Below are 25,814 nucleotides of genomic sequence, written 5' to 3'. Positions count from 1 at the left end.
ATAGAATACTACCCTTTACATTAATCCACAGATAAAGAAGAATCTGTGTAAGAATAATTTGATCACAAACTATTGATGCAGCAATCATTTTTGCTCTGGGTTTGGGCAGCACCTGTCAGTGAAGAGTCCTGATTCAGGACTGAGGCCTCCAGATAATATGGATGAGTGCTGGCTGGCTTTCTGCAGCAGCAGAGCAGCTTTTCAGAAGATAAAGAGAATAGGAAAAAGGCTTCTCAGAAACTAACTGCTAGAGGATTGTTTTTGAGTAGCTAGAGATGAGCAGTCCAGATATCAGCTGACAAATATTTATTGCAGAAGTTCCAAGAGTTAAAAGCTCATTCCTCTTAAGTAGCTGGACATGATATTTCTTCTGATTTTTTCTCATATGCTATTTCTTCACCTCCATATGAGATATCATGGGAATTTTACCAGCCTTAACCTCTTGTCTCCCCACAGCTCTACCCCAGGTAGGAGTTGACCTTTGCTAAGTGTTCGAGCTGCCTTTAATGAGGGAGGATGTGTGTTGTATATAGATCTTTCTGAAAATCCATGAAAAAAGGCTGTTGCCCAGTAACAAATGGTCCAGTTTAGTTTCTTTTGCTCATGAGGAGAAATGTCCATCCTTTCAGGTGGTCCTGTTGCTTCCTTTCTCTTACCTGAGCAAATAAACCTGACATAAAGTGGATGAAGGTATAAGGCAGGGCAGGAGGCTCTGTGGATGGTTTCTCCAAAGCAGAACAACCACAGGGCTCTCCAGCAGACCTGGTTTAACTGAGTAGCTGATTTTCCTGGGATTTTCCTGCATTCATCTTTGCTATACAGTGACATATGAGGCAGACACTTGACCTACGCCTGCTATTTAATTAAATGCACTTGTCCACCTTTTTTCTTTGTGTCCGTGTCATGATCCATGTAAGGATAGACAAAATACAGTGTTGTTAACAGGCAAAACTTATGAAGCTTAAATGGAAGATTTGGCTGGGTGTCTTTAATTAAATGGGCATTAATACTATGCAACATCCTAACTCCGAATGTGAAGGCATTAAAATAATTAACTGGTCTAATCTAGGTTTAAGAGGCTTGAAAAATAGGTTGAAAATAGGTGCCAGTGTGACAGTATATCCCTGTGAAGGTGACCTTAGTTCTAGACATTGGAGCAGCCTGCAAGCATCCCTGCACATGCTGTGGACAAAAGAGTACATAGCTGTGGCACCAGGATGGTGAGTGCTGACGCAGAAGAAAGCAGCAATTGTTTAATCACCTATTTGATTAATTTAACTAGCAAATATGATGAAATTTATTCAAATCACTAGAATATTTTTCACATTTCACAAGGCTGATTACAGATTTAGAACTCTCTTCAGGGCTGGTCTTCAGTCATAAATGTAGGAAGACATTTTGTCAAAATGATATTTTGTTCTGACCTTGTGAATAAGACAAAAAGGCTGATAAACAACTGATCTTTGCTTGCTGACAGTCACATGATGTGGGTGAGGGCTCCAAGAGGCTCATATCTGTGTCACTTAAAAAACTACCACTGCTTTTTCTGTGTGTTGGCTCCTGACAGCAACCCCCAATTCCATGAAGAAAACAAACAATCCAGCTGCAAACAGACTCTTGCCACGGAAACACCATGTTCAGTATGAAACATCTCATCTATGCTTGCTTGGCAAAGTTGTTGTGTAAAAAGTAGGGCTGCTACAAAACTGAACATGGAAAATGATAATTAAAGACATTTTTTTTTTCTTTTTTTGCCAATTTGTTCAAGAAATCTTAGGATCTGCCAACATTATCAGGTAGTGCAGATAACAGAAGTAACTCTGAAGGTTAAAATAGTTGGTTCAATGATGTCCACTCCACATAGCTGTGTGATGAGTCAATTTTCTGTCAGCTCTAGTCTGACCCTGTGGTTTGCATTGCATGCATGTGTGCCTGAAGAGCATCTTTTGGCCAGCTAAAGTTATTTCTTCAGAGATCACAAATGAAAGGAAGAAAGAAGAAAGCTGCTCAGGTATTCCCCCAAAGCTCTGAGCACTCTCAAAGGAATTGTTTGACTCCATTAAAACAAGCAATTTCCACTAAGGACAAGTAAACTGCTGTTACTGGACTTCAGTGTTAACACCCACTGAGCACATGCATTCCAGACCTTCTGGACAAAACTGACCCTTTGTTTATCAATCTAAATAGAGCAACAAGAAGAACAAACAAAGCCATTTGATTTTAACCTCACTCCCTGAAGAGGACTGTCAGCATCACAAATCTGTTCAGACTGGAAGGTCATCAGTGAACAGTCAGATCCAGTCATTTTTTTTTTTTGCATGGGAGCTTAAATTCTGAGTAAATTAAACTGTGACCATGCAAATCCCACTGCTCTTAAACAACACATCCTAAATTATAGTACATAACAACAGTCATTAATGCCTAGAAGATTTGATCACCCTGTTAACTCTGGGACGCAAAAAATTCAAACCACTATAGTTAAAGCAGAAAGGAGAGGAAAGTGCACCTCTAAACCCTGTGGTGATCTCAGTTGCCCAGAGTACAGTGGCAATCTGCAGGATTTTTGTCTTTATTTATCGGACTGCATAATCTAATTATCTCTCATTAGTCCAAAGCTGATTATTTCATTTATCTTTGTATATGTGACAACAAAAGGCTCTCTTTAATTAAGCAGATCAGCAATTAGCTGTTGTTTTATAGGCAGTTTTAAACATCCCTGTACAAATAGCATGCAGCATGATTGTAATCAGATGCTCAGGGAAGAGTTGTAGATGAGGACATTTTGATTTACAGCCCCATTTAGTTTAAAGCTGCCTTGGCAAGTCTAACTCCAAAAGCAAAGGCTTATGAGATATGGCCAAGTTGCCAAGCACCCTTGATGGAACAAAGAATAACTGAGACAAGATCTGCCAGTGAAATTCAGTGAGAACTGCAGAGGAACCTTTGTGGGCTCACCCTGAAGAACACGGGAACTCTGCTTCAACCAGGATTGTTCTACCATTTATAGTGAAGGAGACTCATATTCAAACTCCTCAGTGAAACGGCAGCAGGCAGGTTTGAATGTACAGGTGTGTGTCCAGCCAGAGCAATCAGGAGTGTCTGTGGTTAAATAAAATAAGAAAATTAATTTCTATTAGTGATGATGCTGTCAACATCAGTGGATACTGCAGAAAATATAGAACAACTTAATTTGGCGTGTGGATTACCAAAAAGTTAGAGCAGCAAAAAACACTAGAGTCCGGGTATCCTTCCAAGAATCTTTGGATGAATTCCCAACTCCAGCACTTCCTTTATTTCCTCTTAAAAAGTCCTGTTCCATGTTGGGGCTGGTACTGGAGGAGAAGTCATCATTAATCCCTACTTTCCAGTCCTGCATTGCAGATATCACATCTGAGAGAAAATATCAAAGCAATTTTTTTGTTAAACCTTCCCAAATTTCTGCAATAGTTTCATCAGCAAAAAAAAAAATCCTGGATCCAGCTCTGTGAATGTGTCCATATGGCTTGGGGTCATGACAGAAAAAATAATGCAGAAAAAAGTAAAGCAGGAAAAAAAATTCCTTAGAATAATTTATGAACACATAATAAGTTTTAATTTTAGGATGCAAGTGCTGAGATAAGCACAAAGAAATTAGGTTGGATGTCTCTGGTAGCACAGAAAGAACAATGGATTGGAATGCAAATCTCCACACAAACTCATATTTGTAAGCGTGGGTATTGTCCATTACTTGAGAGTAGCTCAATTTAAATAATCAATTTGCAAGAGAAAACTGCTGGTGCATTTAATATACTGAACTTCCCCCACTGGACTGTGCTTGTGACCTGCTCTGCTTAAAATATGGAGAAATGGGATTAAATAAACCAGAACAAAACAGCTGCTCCTTTTTTTTTTTTTTTACTTCATTTGGCATATGCAATTCCTTATTTTTCAAAAATGAACAGGAAAATTACATTTGCTTGAGCTGATAAAATTTTCAAAATACATTTGTCCTATTTTGTGAGAGACAATTCTTTACGTGCTTTTTGTCCTCACTTTTGGATGGCAACACGAGGTTTTTTCAACGGGAATATTCCAGCTAAATATACGAGGAGCTCTCAAACCTACAAGATGCTGTTGGAAACTTTGGCAGAAAGGGGGACATCTTTCGATGGCTTTGAGACCTCCTTCTGCAGAGATCTCTCTGCTCAGGACTCCTTTGCAAAGCGAAGTAGGCTTGGAGCAAACACAGTGTTATGAGGCTGTTCACCCGCTGGTAATTGGCAATTAAGCCTGGTATAAAAGGCTAATGGCAATTCTCTTCTGCTTGGAGAGTCAGAGGTAGAAATCTTGCCTGAACAAACTGAAGGCATCTGTGAAACTCCCTGAAGTGAGTCATGAAAAGGACATAACCTCTCAAGTGCCTGCCATAAATTTTCAAACGTATATGAAAATGATGAAAAATCCAGGGCATCTTGTTGTGCAGGGGGAACTAATGTTGGTTTGAATGAAGCAGGATGTAGCAGTCTGCAGCTAAATATGCAAAAACAGGTAAGCTGGGTGCAGAAAGCTCCTGGAGTCCTGGTGCAATCCCACCACTGACTGTGAATGTCACTGGCAGACTTGGATGGCCCTTTCTGTACATGGTTTTTACTTATAAGAAATAAAAAACACCCAATAGCACTAGTCTCAACATGAATAATGGGGACAGAAAAGGCTGACAAAAGACTGGCAAAACCAGTGCTAGAATTAATTACTGAGTGTCTACTGAATGAACAGCCTAGTGAATAGGTAAAGACCTTTTACTGGATAATTTTTTTTCATATTCTGACAAAAATACATCTGTAGATACAGTAGTTGAGCCAAACCTATTCTTTCTCTTATCTAATATGGTCTTATAATGAGAAAAAATATTCTTCCTCTAGGCATATTCTGAGAATATCTAGTAAGCACATGGAGAAGCAGGAAAATAAGATTAGAAAGTGAATATCACAGCTAGTTGATGGAATATTCTCCATGAGAGACTAGTGGAGCATCAGGTAGGCTGGGCTATCAGTAGTTGCAAACTTCCAGGAATGGCAAAACCATGTAGGACCACTGCTGTGTCACTTCAGAGCCATGGAGCCCACAGTGACAGCTTCATTAAAACTAAGGTCAAACTGACAGTCCTGTCTCAGAGAGTTTGGGATGGAAGCAACGGCCAGAGAGAGCAAAAGAGACGTGACCCGAACTCTGGACCCCGACATAAGAAGGTGCAAGAGACCATTGTAAGTAAGAGCTGTTACCCCCTTACACAGTGTTTTCCTTTTTAGCACTATAAAATATTGGTCAATACTCTCACAAAAACCCCCAGCCAACTGAAATATGAAGTCAATATGATCTTGAACTCATCAATCACAATAACTGCTTTAAATTACAGTAGAAGCAGAGACAGTAGGTTGAACCAAGTGTCCTAACAGCTGAAATCCATCCTGTGCAGCAAGAGCAAAGGCAGCATTTACTCCTATCCCAAAGCTAGAACAAAAAAGCTCCAAATGATGTCAGATCTCAGTGTCTAGTGTACACCTTTTCACTCCTCTAGTTTTGGCTTCTAAGTCGTGGAGGTGGAAGGAAAACCAAGAGTCAATCTACTGGTCTGGGATTACCAAGGACAGCTGCTGCCTGCCTGGAGTTGCTCCTCAGCTGATCTGGAAGGCAGCACTTGGTCCATACTCAGCCACTCCACAAGCCCTCGACTCCCTCACTTTGCTAGAGGAGAGGGCAAACTGCACTGAAAACAAATATCAGTGCTGGCACTGACTAAGAATAGAGATACTCATCTGAAGGGAGATGGTCTGTCTATAGATTTCTCGAGGTAAATTATTTTATTCATGGAATGGCATCACCAGTTAACTAGTTTTTCTGAAGCCTGGCTACCCCTCACTTTTAACTTCTGACCATTTGCTGCTTTTATGCCTTTGATGCGCTGCCATCTCATAAATTGCAAATGAGGAACCTTTTTTGAAGTATGTGAATTTCACTTAATGTTATTCAAGTCCACCGGGAACGTGAACATGAACCAAACTTTGACTCCCAACAGAGGGTTGCCACAGTTGGATACAGCCACATGTTTCTTACAGCATCATTTACATTTTCTAATTCATACAGGCTCTCACCAATAAGTAAACAAACAACTGAAGGGGCCAACAGACCTTGGATAATTTAATGTTTGGAGATTTTTGTGTTTCTTTCTGTTTTGTTTTTTTCTTTTTTCTTTTTTTTCTGAGAAAAGATCAAAGCTTTAGGTAAATTGGCCTTTTTTTTCTTCTGATAAAGGTGTTTTGCTGCATACATTTTAGGCCCTGAAAAACCTCCTGCAAGAACAGTTTGAGGGCTGTGGCTTTACATTTGTACATTTGCAATATCACAGGCCACTCCTCTGCATTTCATTTTGCAGATGAAGAGACAGATCTTACCTGTAAGCTGAACTCAAATATTGGCAGAATTGAAAAAGAACTCGGATTTCTTTCTTTGCGTTCCTTTCCCTCTTTCCTTCACTTGCACTGAATATAGAACATGAATAATTTTGGGAGGTGAAAAGGTACACCTCTCTTTTCTGTTCAGCATTTATTTTCACAAGATGAAGCATTTAACATCTGTAATTTTGCTTCCTGCCAAGCCAAGAAAATTATTAACACAAGAGAAAATAAGTACAGATTTTGCTTTCTGAAAATGATCTTGTGATTTTTATTGAAAAAAAAGGAATGCAAAATGTGTATCTTGTTTGTTCTTGTGTACAACTATACAGCAATTTTAGTGTAAAATTAATAAACTCTTCTTCCTGCTTAGAATGACAGGTTTCATTAAAGTATTTAGCTGACCCATCTTAGTAGTTATAGCTGTCCATCTGCTCTCATTGCTTTTTATAACATGAGAAGTTCTATTTGCTTCTTTTAGGTTAAAATAAGAGTTTCAAAATAACAAATCACTAACACTGAAATTACAGCTTGTCTAACTGTCTCATGTTGTCATATAAACTTTCAAAATTGGGACCTTCAGGTCCCAATTTCATCATAAAAATAAAATATCTTACAGAAACCACGGACAAATGGCACTGACATGTTTTGGCCTTTCCTCTGTCACATGAATCCATTTGGAGCCACCCCTATGGAATGACAGCTCAGTGTGGAGTATGGCCAGGTCCTACCTCCTTCTGCTCTCCTGACAAATCTGGATAAGTCAACAGAGAAGTCTGGGAGGGTCTAATGGCTATTTGATCCTCAGTAGCAGGCCTAGGCAGATGAGGCACTTGCAGGTCATGATAAGTGGTCAGGGACTAACTTTTGTCATCATCAGTTTGCCTAAATTTGTGCCATCAACTTTTAAGAGTTCTGCTTTAATTAAAAATACCTTCTTTACCCAACACTGCATCCATGTTTAACCCTGGATTTCACGTAAGTCTTGTTTGCAGTTTAAGGGTATTTGAAAAGCAGCTAGTTTCCACAAAGAGCTATTTTTAGGTAGCATATGGGACTTCAAAACACATAAGAATTACACTTGTTTTTCCCTTTTGCTGTTTGTGCCCTCCTTACTCCAAAATCACAAACGTCTGTACATGAAAAACACAAACCTCTTACAAAACTGCTCCTTCAGAGAAAAACCTATCAGCTTAACACTGTAGGAAGAAAAAAACCCATCTGCTGTGAACTGGAAAGGAAGAGAAAAACCATGACTTAAAAAACCCCATCCTTTAAAAAGCATGCCTTACTTTGCATTTTTGGGACAAGCCCCAAAGCACATGATGAACCACTGTAACTCAGATTTTTTCTAAGGCTTTCCTATCTTCCTTTTTCACAGAGGTTAACCACTATATGTAGGAAGTATTTTTTCTGATGGCTAATTCTTTAAATGGTGGAAGGGGGAAACAGGAAAGTGCAACATACTGTAGAAACCTACTGTCATGCAAAGCAAAGGCGAATCTTTAAAACCTTGCATTTCTATTTCACAAAACATTTTTTTTTTGTAGGAGTGAGATGAGCTCCGTCTTGCAGCTGATACTGCCTGTAATGATTTCTAACTCTCATATCTGCAAGCTGAGCAACATGTTCTGCCCTGTGATAGTTCTTTCTGCCAAAAACCACACACCAAAACAGCTGTCTCTCCAGTTAATCATTATTCATAGCAACAGCAGACCTGGAGTAAAATGTCTGGATAACTATGACGTGGCCCAAATGAGCTGAAATACTTTTTCATTCATTGCTGTAAAGGCAGGATTAGTAGCAGTAAACTGCCAAAACCACCTCTGATTTCTGTACTTCAAGTGCCTTTCAGGAAGAGTAGGATTTTTTTTTCAACAGGGCAGAGTCTTCTGACAATATCTCAGTGAAGTCAGAAAAACATATGTAGAGACAGACACCCACATTACAGTAGGAAAAGACCCTGGAATGAGACCTATTAGCCAAAGAGCAAAGCCATAAAATGCTTTATATCCTTACAAAACTATTAAAGTAAACCTCATTTAGTTTCATTACCGAAGCATATTTAGGTGAATTGGAACTTTCAAGAACACTATGGTTCTCAAAAAAACCAGGTCCTGCTTACAATGGGACTGAGCTTCTGAGTCACACAGGCCTGGTTTTTCTACTGTACTTAAGTATCTGGAGAAGAAGATATCAAAAAGCTCCTGAGCAGATCTGAACAATTTACCTGTACTTCACCTTCAACAGATTCTCAGAAACATGTTTTCACTGAAATGGTGAGGAAGAACTAGCACCTCCTCTCTCTTGGATGCTGCTTCCTAAATATATTGTCCTGCTGAATGAATCAGCTATGCTCTTTTTGCAGGTCTTTTGAGCTCTGGAGTAATCATTGAATGGGAAAGCAAAGATTCAAATGTTTCCTATCACCATTGCCTACATCAAACTTATTCACCTGGCTTGAATAATGCACTGTTGCCCAGAAGCTGGTTTTTTCCCAAGGAGAAAGGGTAGAAGTAAGTGCTTTTGAGAGGGATGGGACTTGACAGCATGTTAATATGAGGACCCTCAAGTAGCTGAATACATTGGCTGGATATCACACAGATTAATTCTGATTCTTCCAACTCTATTTTGTAAACTCAGACTTGGAAAAGCCACCTTTTTCTGTGGTGAGAAGGTAATTAAAGCTGCACTCTGTCAACCTTGCTGTCTCTTGAAAGCCAAGGAAACAAAGAGCAGGGAGTGGCTGTGTGATACAAACTTGTACTAAATCTGAGTTACAGCAAACCCCTACAAATTAATGTAAATAACAACTCGCAGGTTTCAGGTGGGGTGCTCCAAGGAAAGAAAATATGAACCCACTTGTATTTATTTTTAGCAAGAATACAGCAAACTTCCTCTCCTTCAGACACGAAAAATATATGTAAAATTTAAATGTAAAAATCACCTTAGGTCTTAGGAGGCAGTATTACAGGATCTTAAGTACACACATACCTTCTTTTTGTTTAATTTAAAACTTTAGATTTGCTGAATTAAAATAGTTTTAAATTATTTCCCTCTATAGAGAAAACCCTGTATGGTGTTTAATGGCAATCAGAGCCTATGAGTTCTAAACCTAAAAATCTGAGATTTTATTATGGGAAGTGCTATATAGCAATACCAAAAAATTCAACCACCTTAACTTATAAAGCATTTCATATAGTCTGTCTGTTCCTCTATTGTATCTCCCAAAAGGCAGTTGTAACTATACAGAGCTGGAGAATTCACTTGAACGGTGTATTTTTCAGCCATGTATTTCTTTAGAAATGGTATATTTTGTATTATTGTGAAGTGCATCCTCATAGCAACTCCACAGTTTATTGATTCAATTGAATTGTGCAAGACTGAAATTCTAAACCGTGCTTTTTGCATTGATCCTTAAATCGTATCATTAAAATAGAACTCAATGATGCTTTGAATACAATGATCCTAATAATTTTATTGCTTGTGAAGTTTCATTGCAGCACCGATGGCTAACAGCTCCTGAAGAAAAAAATAAAAATCTTCCTGAAACGCAATTGTGCCCAAATCGTTCGAAAGGTACAGAAACCAATTACAGTAAAATTCAGAGTTCTCAATCAAGCTCCACAGAAAACACTCCAGCACGGAGAGATGCTGGGTTATATATCGTGGGAAGTTACTGAATGCTTAACTATGCAGATGAAATTCCCCTCGTTCTTTTATACAAGGCAGTAAAATAAATAACTTAACAGCTCCCAGTTCCCAAGGTAGACTTGTTAATCGGTCCAATATTGTTCTAATTCTCCTCGTCGCTAACTGAATTGGAGCATGTAACTGGATAAAATGTGTCTTTAGATACCATGTACTTATTCCGATTACTATTTGCTTGATTGATGACTTTCTGATTTTTTGAAACAATGCCAGCACAGTGGCCTCTTGGTAGCTGAACACATGACTGCTGTTTGTTGTGCTTTGGGGGGACTGCAATGCGAGGTCTGGCTCAGTCATTTTTAAAATCAATACTTGCTCTCTGAGCACGGGATAATTTAGAGAACATAATTCAGAATTCTACCTTTCAGCATGTATCCTCCATCAAAGGAGGATTTTTGTCCAGAGTCAGCACAAAGGCTACATGACCCAAGAATGCACAGATAAGGTTAAAAAAGAGAGGGAAAGTACATATTTTTTTTTTTCAAACCAAAGCATCACTAGCCACAAGTGTAGATAAATGTGTCTTTTATGTGTGTGCACATATGCATGTGTGTACCTCCATGAACTGGAGGCTTTGAATAAATTTCAATTTTTGCTTACTCCTGTGCACTTTATTTTTTCCCTCCTGTTAGGACCATTTGTGTATTATCTCACAGTTTGTGAAGAAAGGTCCTGCTGCAAAGAGAGAAGTGTCTGAAAATGGGACCTGCAAAGTCTCTGATCAGCTGCTGTTCAGCCTTCCTAACGCTGGAGTTCTGAAAAGCTGAATAATTTCCTACACAGGTCAGACCCACTGTTGTTTGGGTATTGCCTGAACTCCAGCGTTATGCATTTTGATCTTTTTGGATTAATCTTCATGTTTATACATTCTGGTTTAATGTTTTGCCTCCATTTCACCTTCCATATCCCCTCCATTGATGAAAAACTCTAACTGCCCAGCTTTTTTGAACCTCAGTCTTCTGAATCCCATCTCTGCCATTAAAATATAAAGTCCTCCTTTAACTTTCTCTTCCTGCTCTCCTCATTCTCCTCCCAGCTGGGCAACCCCAGAGCTTCCTATTCCCTATGCAGAACTCCACTTCCTGCAAGATTTCCCTCTTTCCTCCCATATCAAAAACTTTTACTCCTCTTCTGTTTTGACAGAAGCTGCCTGAAGTCGATAGAGCCTTGTTCATATTTAAAATGTGTTTAATTTGCCTTTAAATTCTGAAAGTATTTTAATTTCTCAATACAGAAAAGCTCTGCCACAATCCTTCTGCCCAGTTTACCCCAGCTTAAAACACCGTGAGTCCCTCTAGAAGTTCCTATTTTCATTCCAACTTTGCTTCTACCTCCTTCAAAAGGGAAAACTTCGAGGTATATCTGAACAAAATTACAGCTTCCCTTTGTTTTCACAGCATCCTGAGAAAGCAAAGAAGGATCTGCCACAAAAGGTACAAAGCCATCTAATTTTTAGCCAATGACAGTATCATGAGGAGTGGTACACAAAGTGTCTGGAGGTCTGAGGAAAAAAGCATGTAAGGCCTGATGCTTCACTTAAAGATATTAAATATTTTCAAACGTCTCATCCTCATCCAGATTTCTTACAAGGAAAAAGTTTGTCTTAATTTTTTGCAACACATTTGAGTTCCACTTGAAAATCCATAGATGGCAGCAAATTAGCTTTAGCAAGTCAAGCTTTCTAATCATTCTCTTTTTTTGTATGCTTCCTTTGATAGAAACTGAATTAAATATGACACAAAATAGTGGAGAATAGCAACAACAACAGATAAATAATTTCAACCATCTAAAGACTAATGAAAAACTGTAATTTCTCTTACATCCTTACTTATTATTCTCAGTCATTTAATGAGTCCTCAGCCAGTTATTCCAGTGTGGACCAAACAAATAAAATCCACTCAGGATAGAAAAGTTTCAAACCCTGCATGCATTCTAAATTTTTTATGAGGATTATCAGTGCTGTTTCATTCTATACACTTTATTGGATGCCCATAACAGCAGCTGCAGCACTGGAGATGTGTAAAGCCCTTTCCCTTTTAACTTTTTCCACAGATTTCTCAAAAGGTCATCTTTTGGGACTGAAGTTTCTAGGGTCTGTAAATAAATTTTAAGTAGGAGACTGAAACCTTGTTTCTTTTATTTTCTTTTTTTTGTTGTTGTTGTTGTTTTTTTTCCTTTGAATTAGGAGCTAAAACCTATTTCTTCTGTTTTTAAGGAAGATACTTGTTATTCTCTCCCACAGAATATGAACAATCCAGGTACTTCCTAAAAATGTGCGTTTTCCGAATCATCACATCCAAGATTTTTATTCTAGGGTAAACAACTTTCCAGGCTTGGTTAATATTTTCTGCAACAAGATTGGGGCTTAATCTGCAGATTTCTACCCAGCCACTGTGAACTGGGGGAACAAAAGGGACTTAACTCAGAGAAAAGAGTTTCAAGCCCACGTTCTGATATCACTGAGGCTTCGTTCCCGTTCCTGCTCTGTAGTTTGGGTGCCCTTGGTGTCACCTCTGGGGTGAGGTTTGCTCTCTTTCACCACAGAAGAAAAGGTGAGTGTTGTACATCTGGCTCTTGCAAGGTTTGGCAGCTGTTACAAATGCAATGTGTGGGGGGAAATTCCATGGCTTTTTTACAAGTAACCACCAGGATACACATATTTTAAAATCAAGCTGACAGGTTTTGCTGCACTTCATTTGAGTTAGAGAAAACAACAGCAACAAGGAAGTCTTCAGGCTCATTCCTCATTATCGCTTGTCTTTCGTAAGGTACGATACAAAAACTACATTTAAATTGCAGCAGCTTGAAAAAATTACTGAAGGTTTCTCTATGCTCAGTATGAACAGTGACAAAACAAGCCTATAAAGCACAGGAGGGAGAAGTGGAGGATCAGGAAGAAGCCCATGTTCTCAGCTTTGCAGCTGAGGATACCTGGGTGGTTACGGGATAGGAATGGAGGCCAAGAGATATCCTGTGTCAGCCCCAATGGGAAGAGAAACAGGAGCATGCACTGGAAACCTCTGACAGTGCTTCCTGGTCTGGAGGAGAAAGAAATAGGAAAAAAAAAAATTGCACATAGATATGCTACAACCATTAAAGTACTTTTTTTCTCCAAGTGAAAATAAAACAGAAGCTGCAACAATTACTTCAGAAACAAACGGCAGGGATAAAAATCATTTGACATAAAAGATTTCATCAATAAAATTTGATTATATTTTTGTTTTACGGTATATTATTTCAGACTTATGAAAGGTATGGTGGCTTTTTTCACTCTACTTGCCCTGGATTTTCAGTTCTTGCCCTTCATTTACAGGTACAAACCTAGACACCTTCACATTCAACTTCTCAGCAAAGGAAAAAGTAGTCAGACATGCATCTGCAGAATAATTTTCTATCTCCAAGCTGCAAGTGTAAATTATATGACAGGAAGATGGGGAACTGCAGATTTTTGACAAGATTTTATTTAGAATATATATGATTATGCACAGATCATTTTGAGTCGGAAATTATCTCATTTGTGAGAAATAACACCTCTGGCTTCACTGAACATAAAACAAAAGGTTTGTCATGGAGGCTTCACCAAAAGTCATCTTTAGGAAACACAGTATCCCTAATGGCAGGGTTACTGCAAATACTGCAATATTTAATTTTAAGATATTATTTAAAACCTTCACAATTATAAAACCCATATCATAATTCTATAATCCCTACACAACTACTTTTGCACTATGTTGGCAAATCAATAATTACAAGAACAAAGACTGTAAAAGCTGGCATTTCTTCATCCTCCTTCACATGGTTTATTTTCTCCATTTTTAACCCATTCCATTTATTTTCTGTGGCATGGGCAGCTGGACTCCTTATCCAGCGAGCCTGGACAGAATGTTTATTTATGCTTATTCAATGAGCCTGCAAGCAAACCTTCCTTTGCCAAACTGTTCTTAACCTCCTCTCCCTTGAAGTCTCTCAATCTGCAGACAGACACCCCAAATTTTAAAAGCCTGAGTGCCAACTCCAGGACCTCAGCTGTCCTAAGCTGTGCCTGTGGTCAGCTCTCACTCCCCTGGATGATGGCAGCTGACCTGCTGGAATGCCATATTCCTGCAGCTTCAAATACAGTCTGGGGGTTGTATTTTTCCCCCACCCCTTGTTGCAAGGTCCAAGATATTGTCCTCTCACGAATTTGTGTTTCTATTTTACACAACTATTCTAAAACTTAAAGGACATCACCTTGGGGTACCACAGTGTTCCAGCACAGCTGTTCTCACACTCCTGGTGGCTGTTCCCAGAAGGATCTGGGAGCAGAGTGTGTCCTGTGACTCTCTTGACAGTAGAGCAAGTATTTTCCAAAATAACCACCAGGACTGGATAAAACGGTTTGATTGTTTTTATCTTGAGGTAATGCCAGCCCAATTACTGTCAGATTCCTTGGAATTAGGGACAGGAAGGACATTGGACTTTTTGCTTTCAGAGTATAGTTTTACAGCTAGTTCTGGCAAAAGCAAAAGGGGTCTCAGTTTCCCAGTGGTCTGCAGCACATGAAAAAGCAGCAGTGATATGGTCCAGCACCAATGCAGTCAGCTTGGTATTTTCTGACACATTTGAGGAACAGCAAAATCCCAATTAAACATAAAATACTGTAGCAAAATTCAATTTTGGCCTGGGTCCCTACTTTGAAATGTTTTGGCAGAATTAACTCCTCTAGAATGCACAGGAAAGGATTCTGCAAATCGCTCAGTAAGTGCTCATGACATTGAGCCTGGGCACAAGTCACTGCTCTCTCTGGTGTGAGAAAAGGAGCAGGTGTAAGAAGGTTTTAAGAAGGAGAAGAGCAGACTGTTAATGTGTAAATGGATATTATTCCAGGAGTGTCTTTGGACTTGCTGTGCTCCAGATTTTGGATCTGGAACACAGACAGTCCTCAGGAGAGTATTGGTATCTGCACATCCATGAAATTGGAGAATCCAGTCCTAGCTTTTAAAAGAGCCAGTGATAATATGGCCCTGACATCCTTGAGTTTATCTTCAAAGTCAAGAAATAGAAGGGGATTCAAACTTTGTTTATGTGATTTTCCTTTAGTGCTCTAGGTTAAACTGTACCAGCCTCTGGCCTTTGATTATTATAAATCTGGGTTTGAACCTTGTGTCTTTGGACCTCTCTTAAGAGCAGAACCACAATCTAAACATGTGAGTTATTCATGAAAGGAATGCATGTGTTAGAGTAATTTTTTCAGTTTTTCCTATTCAGATAAAATATTGTTGAATAACATTGGCTTCCCTGACAAATTTCCTGATGAAATTCCTTCACAAAAATAAAATCTGCAGGAATTCTAATACTCCTATAAAAAGTCATGACCCCTTTAAGGAATTGATTTCTATAGCACTCTATTTTTCATTAGAATTGTTTTCCTCTAAGCAATTTCATAATTCTCTGTTAATGAGCAAGTGAAGAGTGTTTTGGACCAGATAGCACGGGATGTCGAAACCACCAATCACTTCCCCAGACCTCCTATCTCTCAAACCACCTGCTAATCATAACAATTGCTAATTTGAGACCTTTTAGCCATTTCTGGTGTCAGTGACAATGCCCCATAGCCTGCAATGGCCATTTGGCCAGTCTTCCCACCCACCTCAGCGACTGCCGCTGTCCATTTTGGGCTCTATTGTTCTCCCGCCTCTTCTGACCACAAGCAATTCCTTCTTGCCTAATCTCGGGGGAATCTCTGCCTTCACAATGGGGGCAGGGCCGTTCGCTTTGTGTGCAAGATAATCTTTTATAGAATTGTTCTCGCACACACACACACACACAAACACACACACCATCCTGTTCACACTCTTTCTGCTTCTGAAAGGCTGATGATCAGCAATGGGAAGCTTTAAAAGGCAGATAAGGAGTGTTGAATATCTCTGGTTGCTTCTCCCCTTGTTGACATGCACTGGAAAATGCATATGGATGTGGCTAAATGTGGAAATAAGTGCAGTCATCGTTATTGTCACATTCTCCCTTACATTAAATCCAGAGGTGCTTTGAATATACCTTACAGCTGCAATCTGCCAACAGGGAGACAGTTCACTGGGTTTGGATTTTATAATACCTATGTGTAAAAACCATACAGAGATGGAGCAAGTGCTTCCCACAGTATTTCAAAGCAGAATGGAAAATCCAAGGTGATCAGTTAAAGGAAGCAGAACTGACAGCCCCTGTGCTCAGCATGGAACCTCCCTGCTTTATGGATGCTCCTTTTCCCCAGCTCATTCTGAATAAAAAACAAAATTTACTTCATTTCCCAGTTGGAACTGCTGAAGTATGACTTCGTGCTAGGCTTTACCTTTAAGTCCTCCACTGTGAAGGATTTAAAGCTAGGCATTATATTACAAAGCAGGCTGCAGAAGAGGAAAAAAAAAAGAAGGTATAATGCACTGACCAACAGCTTTAACCAGGGTAGAAAAAAATCTGTAAATATTACTGTACCCTACACTACAGGGTAGTATCTTGTTGCCTGTGACATGGATTACAATTTTAGATATTTCTTTCACCTTTCAAAATTGTTTTTCTGATTTATTTCCAATCCTTTGCTTGAGCGGAGCATAAAACTATCCGCAAAATCTGCATCGCGCAGGCGTTTCTTCTTGAAAACACTCGCACTTGACGCTACTAAAAAAAAGCAAAGATAAGGCTCGGAAAAACCCCAGGCTTCGTCCTGCTGGAAGCTGCTCTCCCGCTGCTGCTGCTCCCGCGCAGAGGGCTCCCTCTAGTCCCGGCTGCCCAGCACAGCAGGGGGAGGCGCCGGGGATCGATATCCCGAGCCTACAGCTGCCCCTGTTCTGCCCAAACCTCGGAGCATCACCACCCCGCCAGGACCAGCCCTGGGGAAGCTGCTCCTGCCTCTTCGCGGGGGCTGCGGAGCTCGAACAAAGACCGCCGGCTCGCCGCTCTGTGAGACGGGGGCGCCGCAAAGATTTTTGGATATCTTCTGACAAGAGCGCTGAGCGCGGAGGATGTGAGAAACAAATCTAACGTGTCTGTCCGTCCCCTGGGACTGAGCCTACTTGCCCCAGTAGGCGCTGGACTCGTGCTCGGCAGGCAGGGCTGTAGTCACTTAGTGCTTTGTTGTACCGCTGCCTTTCATTACTCTCTGCTTTAGCCAGGTGGTGAGGGCCACGCTCTGAAAAGCTCCCTGGGGTCCATGTTGTCTAATAAGTATGGATGTTGCCGGAGGCAGTTGGTGAGGTCCCTGTATCTAAGGCCCAACAAACTCAGCTTTATAATGATTGGCAGATTTGGGGTTGAAGCGTGGCTCCTGACATGACATCGTAATTCATTACACGGGGCTCCTTAACGTGTAAATTACCTGAGATATTAGGGACTATTTTACTTTTAACCCTCGTCTGCTTGTACCTAATTTTGTTTTACAGCAGCGTGGGTGGACTTTGGTGACGTTTTCCTGAGGCAGGACAAATGCAGTGGAAGCCCTAAACTGCATGTTTTGCTACGTATTTTCTCTGTAAAACACAGCGCAGTAAAGAATTTCAACAGCTGCAGTCAAGTTCAACAAAATGTTACAGCTATGACATGAATGTCAGACCTCAAACCCGGTATTTAATCACTTAGTTCAAAAGTAGCAATTTTGCAGTGGTTTCTACGGAGGAACAAGCTGCAAGCACCTCACAGTCACAAAAAAACTCCTTTTCAGCACAATTGTCAATCCATTCACGCTCCTTTGTATGGCTTCCTCTGCCCATCTCTGTTCAGATATGGAGTTGCAGATATCACTGTGTACATAACTATGTACATAAACATAACTATGCACACAGACTGATCGTGCTGCCCCTCGCTCACTGCCACAACTTTCATTTGGAATCAGCAATAAAGCAAAATTAAGTCTATCAAATGTTAGCTGATGTAAAGCAAGTGACAGGTGTGATTAATTTAATGCTGGGAAAACAGATGAGATATTTTGTATGAATGCTTGATATTGGAACATGGCCTATTTTGCATAAATTAACATACCCAAACCCCTTCAAGCTTTGTCCTGGCTAAGTTACAAAGGTTGGCCTTAAAACATAGCATCTGATTTTGAAAATATGCTTTAAAGTAGTGTTTGAAATAATGATTTTGCCAAGTATGTTCATGTAGATGAGATGGAAAAAGAAAGGCTTGCAATATGTGCAAAGGCAGGCTCCTGACCTCTCTCCCTGACCTCTCTCCCTGGTTGGGCCCTGGAGCCTCTGTCCACACCATGGGTTTTTAAGACCTGTTTTTTTCAAAAATTATTAGTTGATATTTATAACTTGTAGCTGCAGATAGATTTTTCAAGACACTCAATATTAGCCAGCCTGGCAACCATTTAATTCAATGCTGAGTGCTTTGAAAAAATATATCCTGAGAGTGTTGACTGTCCTTGAGTTTCTCTGATGCCAACAGAATCTGGAAGGATTTATACTCCTGTAGGAGGTGGCTAACAAACTGAAGGGTTCAACTCAGAAGCCAAAGAAAAATAACCCGGCCCTGTTTCTGGCACTTCTAGAAATCTGCATCATGGCAAACATTTTTTGGCCACCTCATGATGGTGTAGTATCACTGCCAGTTTACACAAACACTTTTATCTCAGGCTTCAGCAGGAAGGTTTTGGCCTGGATATTACTGAGTTAGCTCTATTTTTTTCTCTTTTCCCTGCGTCACAGATGCCTTAATCCCCTGGTCATGTGCACTATTCCCAGATTTACTTTTACCCCTTCTCAGTCCTTGTGAAAGTTTTCCATTTGTAATGGAAGCCAAAATAAATGTAAACTGTATTCAGACTTTTTTTACAAAACCTATACATGGTCCTAGCTGAAAACAACATGCAGAGTAAATTACCAATCCCTTCCTCCCTTAAAGCAGTGATGCTTTCAGGATTGCTCTTGGGATTGCTCCTGTTCATCACAAACCATCCTTTGCAACAGTTCCAGCACTGGGCAGCTTCAGGAACTCCAAGAATAGCAATGCTCCTGAAGATCCCATTTTAATTTGGATACAGTGAATCTTCTACAAGTTCCAAGTATCCCATGCATTTCACTGTAATGTGTCAATACAGGATAAAAAAAGTAAATGAAAGCTTACCCTGGAACCCAGATGTGGTTGGTATTTTTCTGGCACATTTGTTTCGTCTTTATTTTAGGTTTTAGATTATGTACATCCTTTGTTTTGTCAATACTAAATATTAGACTGACTTAATTTCTTTTTTATTTCTGTTACACCTGAACTGATTGCACCAGCAGTTCATTTAGCTATGATTTAAAAACAACACACTATCTCTTTTTACTGCCCTTTGTGCCGTATCAAGGTAAAGTAGCTTTCCACAACCACACACAGGTTACTACAGAAGATACCCCTGTTGTCCATTTTGAGTGGAAAAACAGCTTTAAGGGTGCTTATAAGATGACAGCCCAGTTGCTACACAAGCCTATTTCCCCTTCATCCCTGACCCTTCAACATAAGTTAAACCTTGCAAGACACTGAGCTCATTGAGCTCTGACCACGCCAGGAATTGCAAATGTTCAGGTCACAGGAATGATGCCCAGCATCACCCTGTAGGGAGGGTGAGGGGGAATATTCCCCTGCCAACAGCTGACATTCCATGACACCTCATTTTTGTACGTGTTTTCTTGCATAGAAAACAAAATATTTTTTAGTTACCCAAAGCAAAGTGTTTCATTTTAACAAGCCACATTCTTTATTGCTGTGAGGCTGAGGAAGACACTGGGGCTGCAGTGGCTCAATACCTGGTGGTAAGAAACAGAGTTAATCAGTGCTGAACCAATATTTTGATATAATGTTAGTGGGCTTGGTGCTATTTTTAGCCCCTCTGCCAGCTGTACTTACTGCAGTTCCTATGACTGTTTCTGACAGAAGAGGAACATCATCTCTAGTTACCCGGCCAAATTCTTATTCTGGCAATTTCATCCTCCCTGCTGAAACAACCTGCATAATATCTATGGAATAAACAGGTTTCTGTTCCTCCTGCCACAGCACACAGCAATACTACAACTTCATGAAAATGTGATAAACCTTCCTTCCACAGGCCTGTGCTGCCTATGGTGGTGATTCCACTTGACACCTTCTGCCAGCAGGACCCACCCAGGTGGGGGTCCTGCCACGTGCTGCAGCACTTCTGTACTCCAAAAGCCCTCCTGCCCCGTGAGGTCACTGAGGACACATCCCAAGAAGCATCCTGCTGGTCCCCTCTGCCTGTTTAGATTGTGAACTCCTCGGGAAAGCAATCACATTTCCTCATGCACCAGTTCCACTGCTGGACACATAGCCAGTGCCTGGGAAAGGACAATATATTCCTTCCAGCTCTTTGCCTTCACTCGGTGCCCTCTGCCCAAATATGGCAACTCTCTCCTGTGTTTATGAGGGTTTTTGTTTGACCCCACACAGACCTGAACCCTCAAAGTTAAATATACCCTGGATGTTCGAGTCAGCAATCACATTAAAAGTGGAAACTTCCCATGTTTTTGTGGTTATAAGGAGACAAAGTAAGTGTCCTATGGCATTTTGAGATAAAATTTTCAGCCTGCAATCTTAGACATTGCTGGTTTAATAAGATTTGAGCATACCCTTGGCTCCAATATAATCTTGCTACCAAATGGCTTTAAACACAGGGACATTCAAATTTTGCTCTTATGTCAGACTATCCCCACAAAAGAGAGGAAACTACCTGACTGTGAAATGTTTCTCTCTTTCCCTTGCTTTCTCCATTTTCCTTTCATGCCACAATACAGGCATACAACAGAAGATGCTGTATATCCTCTGCCTCCTTCCTTTTTAGTGCTAGAACCACTTCTTTTATCTTAAAGATCAGCCACCTAAGGCTCCTTTTCTGCACGTAAGTATGTGTGGTTTTCTCTCTGTACTTTGAAGGATGCCAGTGAACGCTGTGTTCACAGGTACACTGAGTGCAAAGATACCTATTTGAGGGTAAAATGCTCTGTAAATCTGTCAGTCATCTGAACAAAAAGGAAAGGATTTAATTGTAATTTAACTGCAGAGACATTTCATGTATTTTAACCGTTACAATAAAGAGGAAAACTTTCATTATCTGGGATTCAGCTGTGCATCTTTCCCTAATGCTAATAGGAGACTGCTGTTTCTGCCCACCTAACACTGAAAAATTACTCAATAAAAATTACTTGTCTGGTGCAATTACACCCTCATCTTTTAATTAGCATTCTCTCTAGTAGTTAGGGTGGGATTTAGAAGCCCAGTAAAGAGATATTTCTTGGCTGAACAAAGTCATCTTCTTACCAAGTAGATTGGTTTAGCTTCAGCCTTTCAATGAGCACAGCTTCCCAAAAGCATTTCATCCTCATTACTGAATCACAATGCTGCTGCTGAAGTGTGAATGTGGATGCTTTGGTCTTCTGGGAAGGGAGAGCTTAATATTGAATAAACAACTATCTGGGGAGAGGGAAAAGAGACTGAAAGAAGCTTCTGGGGCAGAAGAGGGCTAAAGCCAAATATTTTTATTGGTATAATTTTTCTTTTAAAAGGGAATGAGCCATTTAAGTGTTTCCTTTGATTTGTACTTGGCTGCCTGAATGATTGTCAGAGAGAGGGAAATGCCTGCAATGCAATCCTGAGTAGTGAAGTGCACAGCACACATAAAAAAGTACCAGAATCCTTAAAAAGGGTAATGAGCACAGAGCAGTGCCTGCATATGTGGATCCTTCTCTGACACTAAGTTGGATCATCTAGCAAAATAGCACCAAGATTCTACTTACATTGTTGTTTTTTTTTTCTTACACTTTCAAAAATTTCAGGCTGAGCAAAACTTTTCTTTCATTTCCTGACATTTTGAAAAAAAATGTACTTTGGAAAAAAGGTCTGTCCTCAGCAGCAAGGAAGGTGTGATGGTAACACAGAGGCAGCACCACAGGGACCAGTCCCTGGGGCTGCTCCAGGGCAAGGACAAGGACTTGTTCTTCTCAATTCCCAGGTGAGTGACTCACCCTGTTTACACGGGACCATTTGAAGTGAGGTTGCTATGATCTCACCTTTCAAACCCTTTTCCTCTCATATAAATTATCACTCATTAAGCCAGGCAGAGGAATTCCTGTCCCCTAACCCAACTGATGATCCTACTTATCAGGCTCCAAATATTTTCTCCTCTATTCCAGACAGACTCGCTTTTACAAAGCAGTGCCCAGCAGTGCCATCAGAGTTTTGAAACACATGGGAGCACTTCCATCCTTTACAAACTATTTATTATTGAGAAAAAGTATTTATGGGATGAAGAAGACACAGTATAAGCCTCCATTTACGGTGCAGTGAGGAACACTTCTAAAACTTTTCATCAATTAAAGAACTGGGTTTTTTAAAACATTGTTAATTAACAGCAAATAAAGAAAAGTGGCAGGAAAATGGAATATTTCAGTAAATCTTGATGTAACAAAGAACTTTACAAGGTCCTTGGTAGATTTTCTGATTTTTCAATTATAACCAAAGAAATATGTCCAGGGGCTGCTTATTTGGGTAGTCAGGAGGTTGCACATTGGCAATGGTGTCTCCTGGTCTCCTCTGCCTGGGAGCATGTCCAGCTTGTGCAGGCTAAGATGAGCTCTGCAGAGCTCATGCTCTTTTTAAGAGCTGCATGAATTATAATAAGCATTTGTGTGCAGAATAAACATAATTTTGTTGCTTCTCATTTTATCTTTGGTCTGTTTCAGAAGTCTGAGAGCAAGAGGACCAAAAGAAGGTTAGCATAGGATATTCTGGAAACAATTCACATCAAGATGGAATGAAGAATCTGGGAACTATCAACCAAGACCTATTCTTGGAAATTCAGCACGCCAGCTCATTTCCCAGGCATGCTCAGACGTGATTTCTATAACCAAAAAACTTCCCAGTATTTGTCTAAACAGAGCATCCAAATGCTACAACACTCACATCACTAATACATTGTGGCCTTGTCCCTGAGTAAGCATATTAACAAACTGTAAGTTTGTAAGCATATTAACAAATTACACTGCATTGCTGCATAGTGAAATAGAATGCCAGAAAAGCTCAAAATTCAAAAATACATCTATTGAAATGCATGATGCTTTGTTCAATTGGAGGTAGGTAATTTTACAGATTTTAAGTTTCCTTTTGTGGTATGTTTCTCTCAAAATCAGTATCTGGGAAAATGTGCATTAACAAGCATCTGTACAGTGGGAGGATGACCACACAGTGATTTCAAAATCATGCTCTCATTACTGCTAAAAATATAGTTTGTTATCCCAAGAAGGGATGTAACACCTCTGTAATTAGGGACTGCTCTGGCCTCAGGGGAATCCTAATAAAGCAAATTTCATACATTGATGTGCTTCCCATTGCTTCATTTCTTTGTTCTATCACCCTGTTGTTAATAACACCCTGCAGCAAAAAATGTTCATGAAGCCAAGAGCTGTCCAGATAAGAGAAAAGGTCATGATCCCCCTAGTGCGCGTTCATCAGTGAATGGACACCAATCTGAAAATAAGAGGATGCCTGTCAATATGGAATGGAAGGCAGCAGCATAACATCAAATTAAAGCCAACGAATGCTCATACAGTTGTACTGGGCTCCAACCTTAACCAAAAATCAATAGTCAACAAAGTATTACAATATGAAGTGACTGAATCACTGGGGAAGGAGGTAGCAGAGGGAGGAAGTGCACGAAAGCTTTGCAAACATTATTATACTTATATACACATATGCACACAGATGATGAGGATGATGATGCTCTGTTGCCTTTAAATTTCAGCAGGAAATGGAGCCTGAGTCACCAGGTGTAGGAAATACAGCACAAGATTCTAGTCATGCCAGTATTGTGAATGGGGGGTGCAGCAGGGACACCCTCCCATGCAAGGTCCTGAAACCAATAAAATGTATTACACCCAGCTTTCATGTCTGATCACAGCCCCAAATACTAAGGGTGACTGCTGACCATAATTCATGTATATTTTATGGCAATTTCTTTGAATAATCAGAGTAGCAGTAAAAAATTCACAGGACAAGCAATGTCAGATGGCATTATGGGAAGCAGGGATTTTTGCCAAGGAAGGGCTTCAATAAAAATATTGGTTTGCCTTTGACCTTTTTTGATAGGTTATGTTTGTGAGGAAAAACGCCATGCAATTACTTTACAGGTAAAGCATCACCCATATTCCAAAGAGTTTGCCTTAAAATTTTCTGCATTTATCAGTAAATTTGTGAACTACAGTCAAATTGTAAATTTCTATCCCCAAGGGTAACTTTTGGCTAAGAAATTCTGTGCTTTCATTTTAGGCTGCTGAAAGCTTATTCCAAAACCATTCATGAGAAGTTAGGAAACATCCAAAAGCTTCAGTGGAATATGAGTCAGGCCCCAGAGACATGGGGGCTCACTCCATCCCTAACTACATGCAAAACTCAAATTAACAAGTCTTTCTTTTCCTCCATCATTTTCAAACAAGAATTCCAAGCAACAAAATGGCTAAAGAAATTCAAAACACATAGCTATCCATACAGCAGGCTTGTCTGATAACTGTTTTTAGTCTGAGCATCTGGAAGGAAGAGTGAACCAGGGAATTTCCTATTTGTACATTGTTTTGTGGTGAAACAAATCATTTAAGCAGGGACATGGCCCTCTGGTTTGGAGCTCTTCATTTTGCCCCACTGAGTGTACAAGATTAATTTTGCTGCCTGAAGGCCATCCTGCACATAATTAGTCCTGATGTTGGAAAATGACCTTAATTTTATCCATCAGTTTTGTACCCAGAGTAAGTACAGGAGCCCTTTATAGCCTTTAGACATCTGATGACCAGATTAAATATGCAAATCAGATAGCTGGACATCTAAGCATGATTAAATTAATCATTGTTTACTTGAATCTACAAACCTGCACAAATAATTCTTTTTGAAGTTTGCCATTATTTTTAAAGATAAAATGCATCAACAAATGCAGAGACCGCTTTTGGGCTCTTCTAAAATTCCCAGAATATATGTTTATAGTTTGTCAAAGAAGCAGGGAAACTTGAGATTTCTCTGGGTTTTTCAGGATGAGTTGACCAAAAAAAGAAGACATTACCTGGGATAAGGTCCAGTTCTTTTAGGCACTGCACAAACCATTCAATGATCACTTAGATGAGATCATGAACTACAAAGAAAGACCTAGGCAAATAAATGACAGGAAAAAGGGAGATTGCAAGGGAGACACCCCCAAAAGGGTGCAAAGAAATTCAGATCCACTGAATTGTGTTATTACAGTTGTTTCTTTCCCTTCCCTTCAAAAGTGCCTTGTATTAAGTATTTTACAGAGGCAACAATTAAAACTTCATGTTTACTCATCTGCTTAATTGCAAGGTGGAATAAAGCAAATAGGATAAGTGAGTCTTATTTCCAGATCAGCTTGGATATGAACTTTGTTACCTGGGCCTCCACATTTGCTCGGTGCATTACACGAGAACTATGTTGTAGCCTTTTCTTATTACTCAAGTCATAAATTTACAGGACAATTATGGTCTGCAACCTACAATGCAGTGTCAGTTCCAGTAACCCAGGGTCTCTCATCAAGCAATTTTTTGTTTGTTTGTTTTTTTTCTTCCAGGAAACTTGGGCTCCTCCTCATTTTAAGAGAAAACTCAACCTGGACCATATGGTGTCTCAACAGCTGCATCACAAGCAAAT

The sequence above is a fragment of the Neopelma chrysocephalum genome, unplaced genomic scaffold (assembly GCF_003984885.1).
Source record: "Neopelma chrysocephalum unplaced genomic scaffold, ASM398488v2 Primary Assembly neopelma1_75, whole genome shotgun sequence".
NCBI classification, from domain to species: Eukaryota; Metazoa; Chordata; class Aves; order Passeriformes; family Pipridae; genus Neopelma; species Neopelma chrysocephalum.
Note: the sequence above shows the minus strand (reverse complement) of the source record.